This window comes from Octopus sinensis, linkage group LG9 (genome assembly GCF_006345805.1).
Source record: "Octopus sinensis linkage group LG9, ASM634580v1, whole genome shotgun sequence".
Classification (NCBI taxonomy): Eukaryota; Metazoa; Mollusca; class Cephalopoda; order Octopoda; family Octopodidae; genus Octopus; species Octopus sinensis.
Window position 1 is genome coordinate 84,124,344 of NC_043005.1, and position 12,062 is coordinate 84,136,405.

The 12,062-nt window shown below is 39.3% G+C and overlaps 1 protein-coding gene across 2 annotated transcripts in view; it reads right to left on the reverse strand.

Moving 5' to 3' along the window:
* LOC115215914 (heparan sulfate glucosamine 3-O-sulfotransferase 5-like) overlaps window positions 1-12,062 on the reverse strand; it is a 507,987-nt gene that overhangs the window by 46,464 nt on the left and 449,461 nt on the right. The window lies entirely within an intron of this gene.

The window sequence follows — 12,062 nt, forward strand, 5'->3', positions numbered from 1 at the left end:
TATTATTATTATTAATATTATTATTATTATCGTTGTTGTTATTATTATTGTGGAAAGCTGGTAGAAACATTAGTATATCAGACAAAAGGCTTTTAATAGTGTTTCATTTGGCTCTCTATGTTCTCGGCTCAAATCTCACCAAGGTCAACTTTGCCTTTCATTCTTTCGGGGTCAGTAAAATGAGTTCCAGTCCTGGGATCCAAGTAATTGACCAGACATCTCCCTCTAAATTCCAGGCCTTGTGCTGATAGCAGATGTGGCCTATGACAGTACCGCCTGATTGGCACTCATGCCAATGGAATGTTAAAAGCACATCCGGGCGTAATCATTGCCCAGGCCACAGATTGGCTCCTGTGCCGGTGGCGCATAAAAAGCACCATTTGAGCGTGATCGTTGCCAGCGTTGCCTTACCAGCATGTGCTGGTGGCACATGAAAAACAGTATTCGAGCATGGTTGTTGTTGCCAGTGCCACTGGACTGGCTCCCATGCAGGTAGCACGTAAAAAAACACCTTTTGAGCATGGCCCTTGTGCCAGTGGCATGTAAAAGCACCCACTACACTCTCGGAATGGTTGGCGTTAGGAAGGGCATCCAGCTGTAGAAACTTTACCAGATCAGATTGGAGCCTGGTACAGCCTTCTGGCTTGCCAGTCCTCAGTCAAACCATCCAACACATGCCATGGAAAACAGATGTTAAACGACAACGACGATGATGATGATGATAATAACAACAATAATAATAATAATAATAATAATAATAATAATAATAATAATAATAATAAAAGCAAGAAAAAACAAAAACATCCATCAAATTTAAAAAGAAAACTATATTTTCCCCGGTGGTTTCTCGTTCATTAGTCAGTGTATATATGTGTGTATATAGATGTATTTATAAGTATATAACTGTATATAGACGTATATAAATATGTTTCCAATAATTTCACGCTTTGCTGACGGAATATTTATGTTGATGCTTGACAAAGAGTAAAACAATAAGTTGGAGTGTTAATAAGGTCTTTAACACGGAGGTGGCCCAGATGAAGCATGCTGGGAAGGATATAGACCCTCCCTCCATCACACACACACCTCGCTGGAAACTTGTTGGATGCGGTGAAGTGTCTCTTGCTCTGTGTGTGTGAGAGAGAGAGAGAGAGACTATGGCTGTATGTGAGTGTGTTTGTTACTGCGGTAGTCTGTGTGCGTGCTTGTATGTGACAATGTGTGAATATGTGAGTGTGTGTATGTGACTGTGTGCAACTCTATATTATTGTTATTCTCTTTGTGTGTGTGTGTGTGAGAGAGAGAGAGAGAGAGAGAAAATGGGTGTAAGTCTGTGTATGTGAGAGTGTGTGTATGTGAATGTATGTGACTGTGTGTATATGTTATTGTCAGTGCATGTGATTCTGTTACTCTTACTGTGTGTGTGTGAAAGAGAGAGAGTGTATGTATGTATTGTTAGTATATGTGATTCTGTTACTCTCACTGTGTGTGTGTGAGAGAGAGAGAAAGAATGTGTGTTTGTGTGTGTGTGAGGGAGAGAGAGAGTGTGTGTATGTATGTATTGTTAGTATATGTGATTCTGTTACTCTCACTGTGTGTGTGTGAGAGAGAGAGAAAGAATGTGTGTTTGTGTGTGTATGAGGGAGAGAGAGAGTGTGTGTGTGTATGTATGTATTGTTAGTATATGTGATTCTGTTACTCTCACTGTGTGTGTGTGAGAGAGAGAGGGAGAGAGAGAATGTGTGTGTGTGTGTTATTGTTGGTTTATGTGATTCTGTTACTCTCACTGTATGTGTGTGTGTGTGTGTGAGAGAGAGAGAGAGAGAGAGAACGTGTGTGTGTGTGTGTGTGTATGATGGTGGGAACTGAGTTCCTGGAAACTGTGTAATGACTGATAGATATATGGGTTTTGATAAATTGGAACATTATTACTGTGGTAGTTTGGGGACAGGCAAGGAGAAGAGCTGCTTGGAATTGAACCGAGCAAAGAAGCCATCCTTGATGGTGCCAGTGGAGAGCAACAACAACAAAAAGCAAAAAATAAAATATAATTTTTTTTTGAAAATGGGGGAAAATAAAAAGAGAGCTTTTTTATGGAATTGTTATATTTTATTGTCTGTATTTACCTGTTTGACATTTGTTATTAAACACCTTCATACTCCACCATCATGGAACAACAACAACATCAACAACTACAGTAAGACCACCACTGCTTGCTACCACCACCACCACCACTACCATCACAACCATTACCACAATTACCACCACCACCACCACTGCTACTACCATCACAACCTCTGTCACCACCACTACCATCACAACCATTACCACAATTACCACCACCACCACCACCACCACCACCACTACCATCACAACCATTACCACAATTACCACCACCACCACCACCACTGCTACTACCATCACAACCTCTGTCACCACCACTACCATCACAACCTTTACCACAATTACCACCATCACCACCACCACTGCTACTACCATCACAACCTCTGTCACTACCACCACCACCACCACCATTGACAGCATTGACAGCAGCAGCAGCAGTTGTCTTGTTGCAACTGAAGACTTGTTAACATTTCATAGGAAATAAATGTCAGGGGAAAAAGATGAGGTAAATTTAATGAAGTGATTAATGTCGACTTAATGAAGCTGCTTTAAGAGAGGAGAACGAACACTATCAACCACCGACCGATAATAACAAATTACTGTCTCTCTCTCTCTCTCTCTGTTTGTGATTGCTAGTGTATGTGTACTTGGGCTGTGTGGTAAGAAGTTTGCTTCCCAACCACATGGTTCCAGGTTCAGTCCCCGCCCTGCGTGCCACCTTGGGCAAGTTTTTTCTACTATAGCCTCGGGCCAGCCAAAGCCTTGTCAGTAGATTTGGTAGATGGAAACCGAAAGAAGCTTCACCATCATCATCACCACTTAATGTCCCCTCTCTCTCTTTCGGAGAGGCATAAGCACCTACACACACATAAACACACACGGTAGTGACCTCCACCTACCGAATTCAATCACAAAGCTTCGGTCGGCCCAGGGCTATAGCAGAAGACACTTGCCCAAAGTGCCACGCAATGGGACTGAACCCGAAACCATATAGCTAGGAAGCAAGCTCCCTAACCACCCAATTTACATACATGCATACATATATATATATATATGTAAAAGTAAAAAATACACAAACTGGGACAAGAATGTGAAACATTTAGAAGACGACACAAAAAACACGGACGGGACTTTCGAAGCTCTCAGTCATCAGTCAAGAACCAGATCATCTTCGCAATTTCAGCTGATACACACACACACACATACACACACATATATATATGAGAATATTCTGTAAACAAATTTATAAGTGCTGAGGGAGTTGGTATTCTGCAGAAAATAAATTCTCAAATGCAGAGTAAAAAAAATTTTTAAACATACTTTTGCGCTGTTTCCACTTTAACTTTTTACCTGTATGTGTGTGTGTGTGTGTGTGTGTGTGTGCGCGCGTGTGTGTGTATATAATAGGCATAAGGATGGCTGTGTGGTAAGAAATTTGCTTCCCAAGCCCATGGTTCTGGTTTCAGTCCTGCTACATAGAATTTTGGACAAGGGTCTTTTACTATAGTTTCGGGACAACCAAAGCCTTGTGAGTAGATTTGGTAGGTAGAAACTGAAAGAACCCCATCACACACACACAAACACACATACATAAGCACCATTCAAGCATAGGCTGATGTCAGTGCCATTTGGTTGGCTCCCCATACTGGTGGCACGTAAAAAGCACCATCTGAACATGGTCAATACTAGTCCCCGCCCTGACTGACTTCTGTGCTGGTGGCATGTAAAAAGCATCATCAAAATGTGGTCGATGCCAGTACCAACTGACTAGCTCCCATGCCAGTGGCACGTAAAAAGCACCCACTACGCTCTCAGAGTGGTTGGCATTAGGAAGAGCATCCAGCTGTAGAAACCTTGCCAGATCACATTGGAGCCTGACGCAGTCATCTGGCTTGCCAGTCCCCAGTCAAACTGTCCAACCCATGCCAGCATGGAAAATGGACGTTAAACAATGATGATGTGGAAACACCTAGCATCATAGCATCATAATTTTGAAATATCTATCAAACCATCAAAAGCTTGTTTATTTTTATGTTTGATTTATTATTAGTGTTGTTTAATATGTTTTGCTAAAATTGCTGTTTCTTTTCAGGTATCATCAGAAAAAGGTAATTAAAATTAATTAAAATGACAGATCTATTGGACTTTCAAAGAGGTCAAATTGTTGGTGCTCGTATGGCAGGTGCTAGCATAACAAAAACAGCCAAAATGTTTGGTATATCAAGAAGTACTGTCTTGAAAGTAATGACTGCCTTTGAGAAAGAGGGAAAAACCTCCTCGTCGAAACAAAACTCCGAAAGAAAGTCAAAACTTTCAGATAAGGACTGTTGGACTCTTACACGAATTATTGGAAAGGATCACAAAAATACAGCTCCTAAAATTATTGCAGAGCTTAATGACCACCTCGAGAACCCAGTTTCCACAAAAACTGTTTGCTGGGAGCTGCATAAAGCCAGATTTCATGGGAGAGCTTTGTGATCCAAAGTAATGTTGCTGAATATCTCTCGTGAGATTTTAAAATAGTAAGACACAGCATTGTTTACCATTGTATTCTAATGGCTCATTTACTGTCTATTCTGTTAGTTCCCTGCTTACTGAAGCTTCTCTTTGGGACCCTGGGCCTATTTAACCCTTCAACTAACCATATCATTATCAAGGTTGCTTATATGTGATCCTTACAGAGTAATGTCGGTTACTCTGATGTGTAACCTTTAAGATTACTTATCAGAGCATGTCTACCACACACTGGTGGGTCTGAGTGACATGTGTCTGGGGGGTCAGCCCTCCTCTGACTCCTAAATGCATTAGCTACAGAACTTTCTTCTGCTATTTGACCTTTAATTGGGGCCCTTGATATGTAATGCTGCCCTGGGCCAGAGCAGATCTGCTTTACAATGTGCACTCATATTGTTTAGTCCCTCATCCAGGGTTGGTGCTAGGATTTTCAGCACCCCAGTCCTATCCCTACAATGGGCACAAATCATTCTCTGAGTCCTAAAAATGTGCTGACTAAAGGATAATCCCAGACTCTCTTGAATTAATGAACTCCCAAGCTGGAGCCTCACTGCTAGATGCAGTTTAATGTCTTGCCCGGCATTAATACAGGTACTATCACCCTGGGGCCAGATCAGGCCTGGGAGTAGTGATGACTAAGTAGTAACACCATACTGTTCAAAACTCCTCAACTCCTGAAATGGTCTCTCACTCCCAGATGAAGTTGAATGTCTTGTCCAGAAGAAGAAGTGTATCTGGCTGTGGACAAACTGGCTCAGCAAATTCCGTTTGACACATGAAAAGCTTGGAAAAGTGGACGTTAAAATAATGATAATATATTTTGTCATAATTATTTTTACTGCATTTCTCGACTGGTGTAAAGGTTGGGTAATGACTGTGAGAACCATATAAAAAAGGCATACATAGTAGGGTTTAGAAGAAAGGGATACATTAAAGGGTTGGCAAAAGGGTGAGTGCTTTATGTAGGACAGGAAAAAAGGAGTGAACATTTGTAGGGGCTGGACTAGGGTATTGAAAATCCTTGCACCAACCTGGATGTGGGATTAAACTACATGGGTGTGTAAGGCTAGGAGTGAATATTGTAGGGGCTGGATTAGGGTGCTGAAAGTCCTTGCACTAACCTAAATGTGGGATTAAAATAGATGGGTGTGTAAGGCTAAGAGTGAATATTGTAGGAATATCAAGGTGGCGAGCCGGGCAAAATGTTTAGCGGTATTTCGTCTGTCTTTACATTCTGAGTTCAAATTCCGCCGAGGTCGATTTTGCCTTTCATCCTTTAGGGGGCGATAAATTAAGTACCAATTGCGCACTGGGGTTGATGTAATCGACTTAATTCCTTTGTCTGCCCTTGTTTGTCCCCTCTATGTTTAGCCCCTTGTGGGCAATAAAGAAATAAGAATATTGTAGGGGCTGGACTGGGGTATTGAAAATCCTTGCACCAACCTGGATGTGGGATTAAACTACATGGGTGTGTAAAGCTAGGAGGAGGATGTGTACCCATTGTTGGGCTGGCAGAAGTGTGGGTGCTCAGTATAGGGAGAAGGGTGGGTGTTCATTATAGGGATGAAAGAAGAATGTTTGTCTATTGTAGGACTGGGAGACAGGAGTACTCACTGGAGAGGTGTTGGGTATCGAAAATCTTAGCAGCAGCCCTGGGTGTGAGGTTAAAAATCAACAGAAATGACAATAACAATCTGGATGGATCTAAATGGGTTCTGTCCCTCCCTTTTTCAGATTTACCAATAATAAATTAAAGACCTCCGTTTCACAGGAAATTGATTGTCGATTACTTTGTCAGACATAAATAAATGAACAAACTGCAGCCGCCAAGACGAGCAGTGCATTGAGCCAGCGGTTGGACAGCTTCCACCAGTCAATAACAGGTCAATCTGGGAAGAGGTGTCGGAGCTAAAGTTTCCAAGGTGTGAGATTCTTGTGCTTATCTTATCAGAGAAGTACAAAGCAGCTGTTTCAATATTTATTCTGTCTTTTTACAGGAATTTATTAAGAGATTCTTCAATCTCGCAAAGTGTGAAGAATTTAATATTCTCATTACGAGAGCTCTGGGATCTGTTACAGTGTTTGCAGTTATGATTTATTTACTTTATCTGCTTTTGTATTTATATATATATTTTTTATTGATTAATTCCCTCATTACATGGTGGTTGTGAAGGTGGCAGTGACGGTGGTGATGGCTGTCGGTGGGAAAGAAGAGAACCTGAGGATGGAGATGAGGCAATGTGGGCGGTAATAGGAGAAACATAAGAAATTGGTTACAAATCAACTGGAAATGATTATTTTTATTGTTGTTGTTGTTATTATTTTCATTATTATTAATATTATTGTTGCTATTATCATCAATATAATTATTGTTATTATTATTATTGTTATTATTATTATTATGATTATTATTATTATTGCTATTTAAGATGTTATTGGACAGACATATTTATCTGTCTGCTACACTTTGTATGGTTGTGTGGTTAAGGCTTGCAAGTTGAGTGCATCGATGATGAACACAGCTTTTTTCTTCCCCCCTTTCATATTGAAATATTTATACACATACACACCTGTATATACACTCATTTATACACACGTATATCATTTATACACACATATATCTTCGAATGTTTAAAATGACACCCTTCACTTGCAATGTCATTAATAATTTTTGACAGAAAACAACAAAAAAAACCCAACACTATTTTTATATATTATTATTATTATTATTATTATTATTATTATTATTATTAAGGTGGTGAGCTGACTGAATCATTGGTGAACCAGACAAAATACTTAGCAGCGTTTTTTCTGTTTTTACATTCTGGGTTCAAATTGCACCAAGGACACCTTTGCCTTTCATCATTTCAGGGTTGATAAATTAAGTATCAGTAAAACACAGGGGTTGATTACAGCGACTAGTCCCCACCCAAAACTTCCAGGCTTTCTGCTTTTAATAGAAGGGATTCATCATCATCATCATCGTTTAACGTCTGGTTTCCATGCTAGCATGGATTAGACGATTTGACTGAGGACTGGCGAACCAGATGGCTGCACCAGGCTCCAATCTGATTATTATTGTTATTATTATTATTATTATTATTATTATAATAATTATTATTATTAAGGTGCTGAGCTAGCAGAATGGTTAGGATGCTGGACAGAATGCTTAACATCATTTCATCCATCTTTCCGTCTCAAGTTGAAGTTTTATTGGGGTCAACTTTGCTCTTCATCCTTCTGAAGTCATCATCACCATCATCATCATCATCGTTTAACATCCGTTTTCCATGCTGGCATGGGCTGGACATTTCAACTGGAGTCTGGGAAGCCAGAAGGCTGCACCAGGCTCCAATCTTGATCTGGCAGTGTTTCTACAGCTGGATGCCCTTCTTAACCCCAACCACTCCAAGAGTATAGTGGGTGCTTTTTACGTGCCACCGGCACAGGGGCCAGTCTAGACGGCGCTGGCATGTTCGGTTGGTGTTTTTTATAAAATAAGCACAAGTTGAACACTGGGGTTGACGTAAATCGACTGGTCCCCCTCCTCCAAAATTTCAGAACTTGTGTCTATCATAGAAAAAATTATTATTATTTACTGGCAGAATCGTTAGCACGCTGGGTGAAATGCTTAGCGGTATTTTGCCTGCCGCTATGATCTGAGTTCAAATTCTGCCGAGGCTGACTTTGCCTTTCACCCTGTTGGACGTCGATTAAATAAGTGCCAGTTATGCACTGGGGTCTATGTAATCGACTTAACCCCTCACTGCAAATTTCAGGCCTTGTGCCTATAATAGAAAAGATTATTATTATTCTTTACTCTCATAGCATTGCAGACATATTTGATTGACACATTTTATTTCAAAGATTTTACTGTTTTATCTTTTTTGTGGTTTTGTCATATGACTGTGGCCATGCTGGGGCATCTCCTTCAAAAGTTTAGTCGGACTAATCAACCTCAATGCTTATTTTTTAAAGCCACTTTGAGCTGAACTACTAAGTCACAGGGATGTAAACAAACCAACACATGTTATCATGCACTGGTGGTGGTGATGGAGAGAAACATAATGCAAATCTACTCACAAGGCTTTGAGCAGCCCAGGGCTATAACTGAAGACATTTGCCCAAGGTACCATTCAATAATGGTTGAGAAGCAAAGCCTCTTAACTGTGCAACCCCACCTGAGACGATAAGCATTTAATCTTTTATCTTTTACTTGTTTCAGTCATTTGACTGCAGCCATGCTGGGGCACCACCTTGAAGGGTTTTAGTCAAACAAATCGACCCCAGGACTTATTTCCTTTTAAGCCTGGTACATATTCTCTCGGTCTATTTTGCCAAACCTCTAAGTTATTGGGACATAAACAAACAAACACCATCATCAAGTGGTGGTGGGTAGGGATTAATACACACACACTCATACAATGGGTTTCTTTCAGTTTCAATCTAACAAATCTACTCAAAAGGCTTTGTTCAGCCTGGGGCTATAGTAGAAGACACTTGCTTAAGGTGGCATGCAATGGAACTGAACTCTGAACCATGCAGTTGGGAAGCAGGCTTCTTACCTCACAGCCATACCTGTACCTATATGATATTGAAATTTCTTTTGGAGTTCTAGTAAAAAAAAATTATAATTGTCCAAGAAGGAGCTACCCTCAATACCCAGGGATTTACAACAACACAAAGAAAATAGTTTTGTCTCATAAACTTGGAAAGCTTTATTTGCTCACATGCATTTTCCAATCCAAAATTCTGCCAGTCTAATGCCGTAAGTAGAAATAAATACATTAAAGCAGTTAAAAAAATTGTAATTATCATTCCATTTGTAATTAGTTTTAGTGGAAATGGTACGCAACCATTTTTGTAAGTATATCAATATATTGTCTCTGTAGATGGACAGATGCATGTTCTAGAATATAGCAACCATAAATGCTCACAAACATTTTGAAATTATTATTATTATTATTATTGAGTGAGAGAGCAGTGCATGCCATCAAAGTGACACTGGGGTAAAATATATGAAGTCCTGTATACCCATCATGACTACCTGTCTGATAAGGGTACACCAGGCACATGCATCACAACCATATGTGCGTGACATGGTGATATCATATTAAGATAAACAGCGCATGACCTTGCAGGTGGGGCCTAGTTCGAATTTTCTTCTGGTCAAGTAACTCACCACACTCAAATGGTCCTTGAATAGTGGTTGTTTAAGGATGTTGAACGAAACACCCATGTTTCCAAAGGCAAATTATTCAAACCCCAAAGAATCCCCCTCAACACATGGCTATGATGCTCCCCCACTACTTCTGCTCATGATCAGAGATGCAGTTCTCATTATTATTATTATTATTATTATTATTTTGACTTCAGACAATTTATTTGAGTTTTACATAATATATGATGCACACACATTGACAAACTGCAAAATAAAAGCCGTCGCTTCACTTGATTTATGCTTCTCTTTGTCTATGGCAAGTTTTGTGATTCATTACCAGAATTATAATAAAAATAACCAAAATAAAAAAGAAAAAATAGACCCAAAAGAACCCTTTCTTAATCATGTATGCTGTACAGTCTCATTCAGATAATTGTCGAGTGATTGGCGAATATCTTAGAAAGACAATTGTTTGCAACACCAACAACAATATGTCATATCCTGAGGTGTTTTATTTTCTATCAGAGCTGAATACCAATCAACAAGATAACAACTACCATCAGATCAGAAAGTCATTTAAAACTTCTATGCACAGCCCCCAACCCCTGCACAAAATGGTTAGCATCAACTTTAGGTGAATTTAGCTTTTATTTCCTAATTGCAGAATGGTTTATATCTATGTTGTTTGGTGTCTCTCTCTATACTTTGAATCCTTGAACTTAATTTTCCTTAACCATGTTTTTTCATTGTCTCTTAAAGAATGATACTTCATTGTCCCTCTGCGTCTGCATCAGGGGTTCTCAACCATTTTTCACCTTTGGACTCCTTTGATTCTCCTTTTTCTCTACTGGACCCTAATAGCTATTTGATGTTTTAAAAATCCTATTATATTTTTGTGATGAAATATTTTTAGGAATTGTAGAAAAAAAATGTTAAAATATTTTGTGTATTGTACATAAATTTGAACAAGAAAATCTTATATAGACCCCTAATGGCCATAGGGATCCCAGCTGAGAACCATTGATTTAGATTCCCCAGACATTGATATCTGTAAGGCCCATTACATATGATGCAAGCATATTTTATCTGGGTCCATGCTCAAGGATACTTGATGGCCCAGTCTTGGGGTCATTACATAATAATATGTATTGCATGTGTGTGTGTGTGTGTTGGTTGTTTAACCCCAAGTCAGATTCTGTGATTTTAAAGGTATTTCAGCTGTGATGTGACCATTCCCTTTTCTGGAATGAGAAGAATGGGCACCACTGTTTGGACACTGACCATTTGGCATGGCTGACTGGACATTCAGACTGTTTTGGCAACGGTACTTTTTGGCATTAGAGCCAGGCGAACACACACACACTCTTTCTCTCTCTCTCTCTCTCACACACACACACACACTACAGAAATATATACACACATACAGGAAGGGAGGAAGAGACATTACAATTCATTAATCGAACACAAATGACTTTCCTCTTCCCCATACACATGAAGAGAAATATGCTTTCACATCCAAATGTTTGTATGTGATTTATATTTAATATTTATTATTTATTATATTGTATTATTATAAGAATGTAATATACTGTTGTGCTAATAAATTAAAATTTTTTTTCATTTTTGAATTTCCAATCGTTATATACATCTCCATTTTCTATTATTTTCATAATTTCATATATTTATATACTAGCTTTAAAAGCTGCCCTATCAGGTGGATTTTAAGCTAGCTCCTGAGGAGGGCTCTTCCTTGGGGCCTTGGGCCCAACAATGACACTTCATGCGTTGAACACATATTAAATTTTATTAAACTTGACCAATATTTTTCAAGTAATGAACAATTATATAATTTGTTGACTTGGAACTTATTGCAAAGCTGCATGATAAACAACATCTTTTGTCTTCCCATTCGGGGGTCAGTACAATTTTTTTTCTAACTTCTTTCCTTCTCTCTCTTTCTGTTGCTTGTTTTCTACCATCACCAGTTCCACCACCATCGCCACTACAACAGCCATACACACACCATTCAGACTTCTGATACCACCACCATCAATACCTTTGACTTTGCTGCCTTCCCCTCCACCACCATCACCACTGTCTTTCACATCATCTACTATCACTATCAATCTATTACCATCTCTATGTTTACTATTACTCTCACCCCCATCATGAGGAATAGTGGAACTGTCATTGAATAGTGAGAGAGGGGGTCAAAGTGTGACACACTGATACACAGAAATTTGTTTTGGCACTTATTATTATT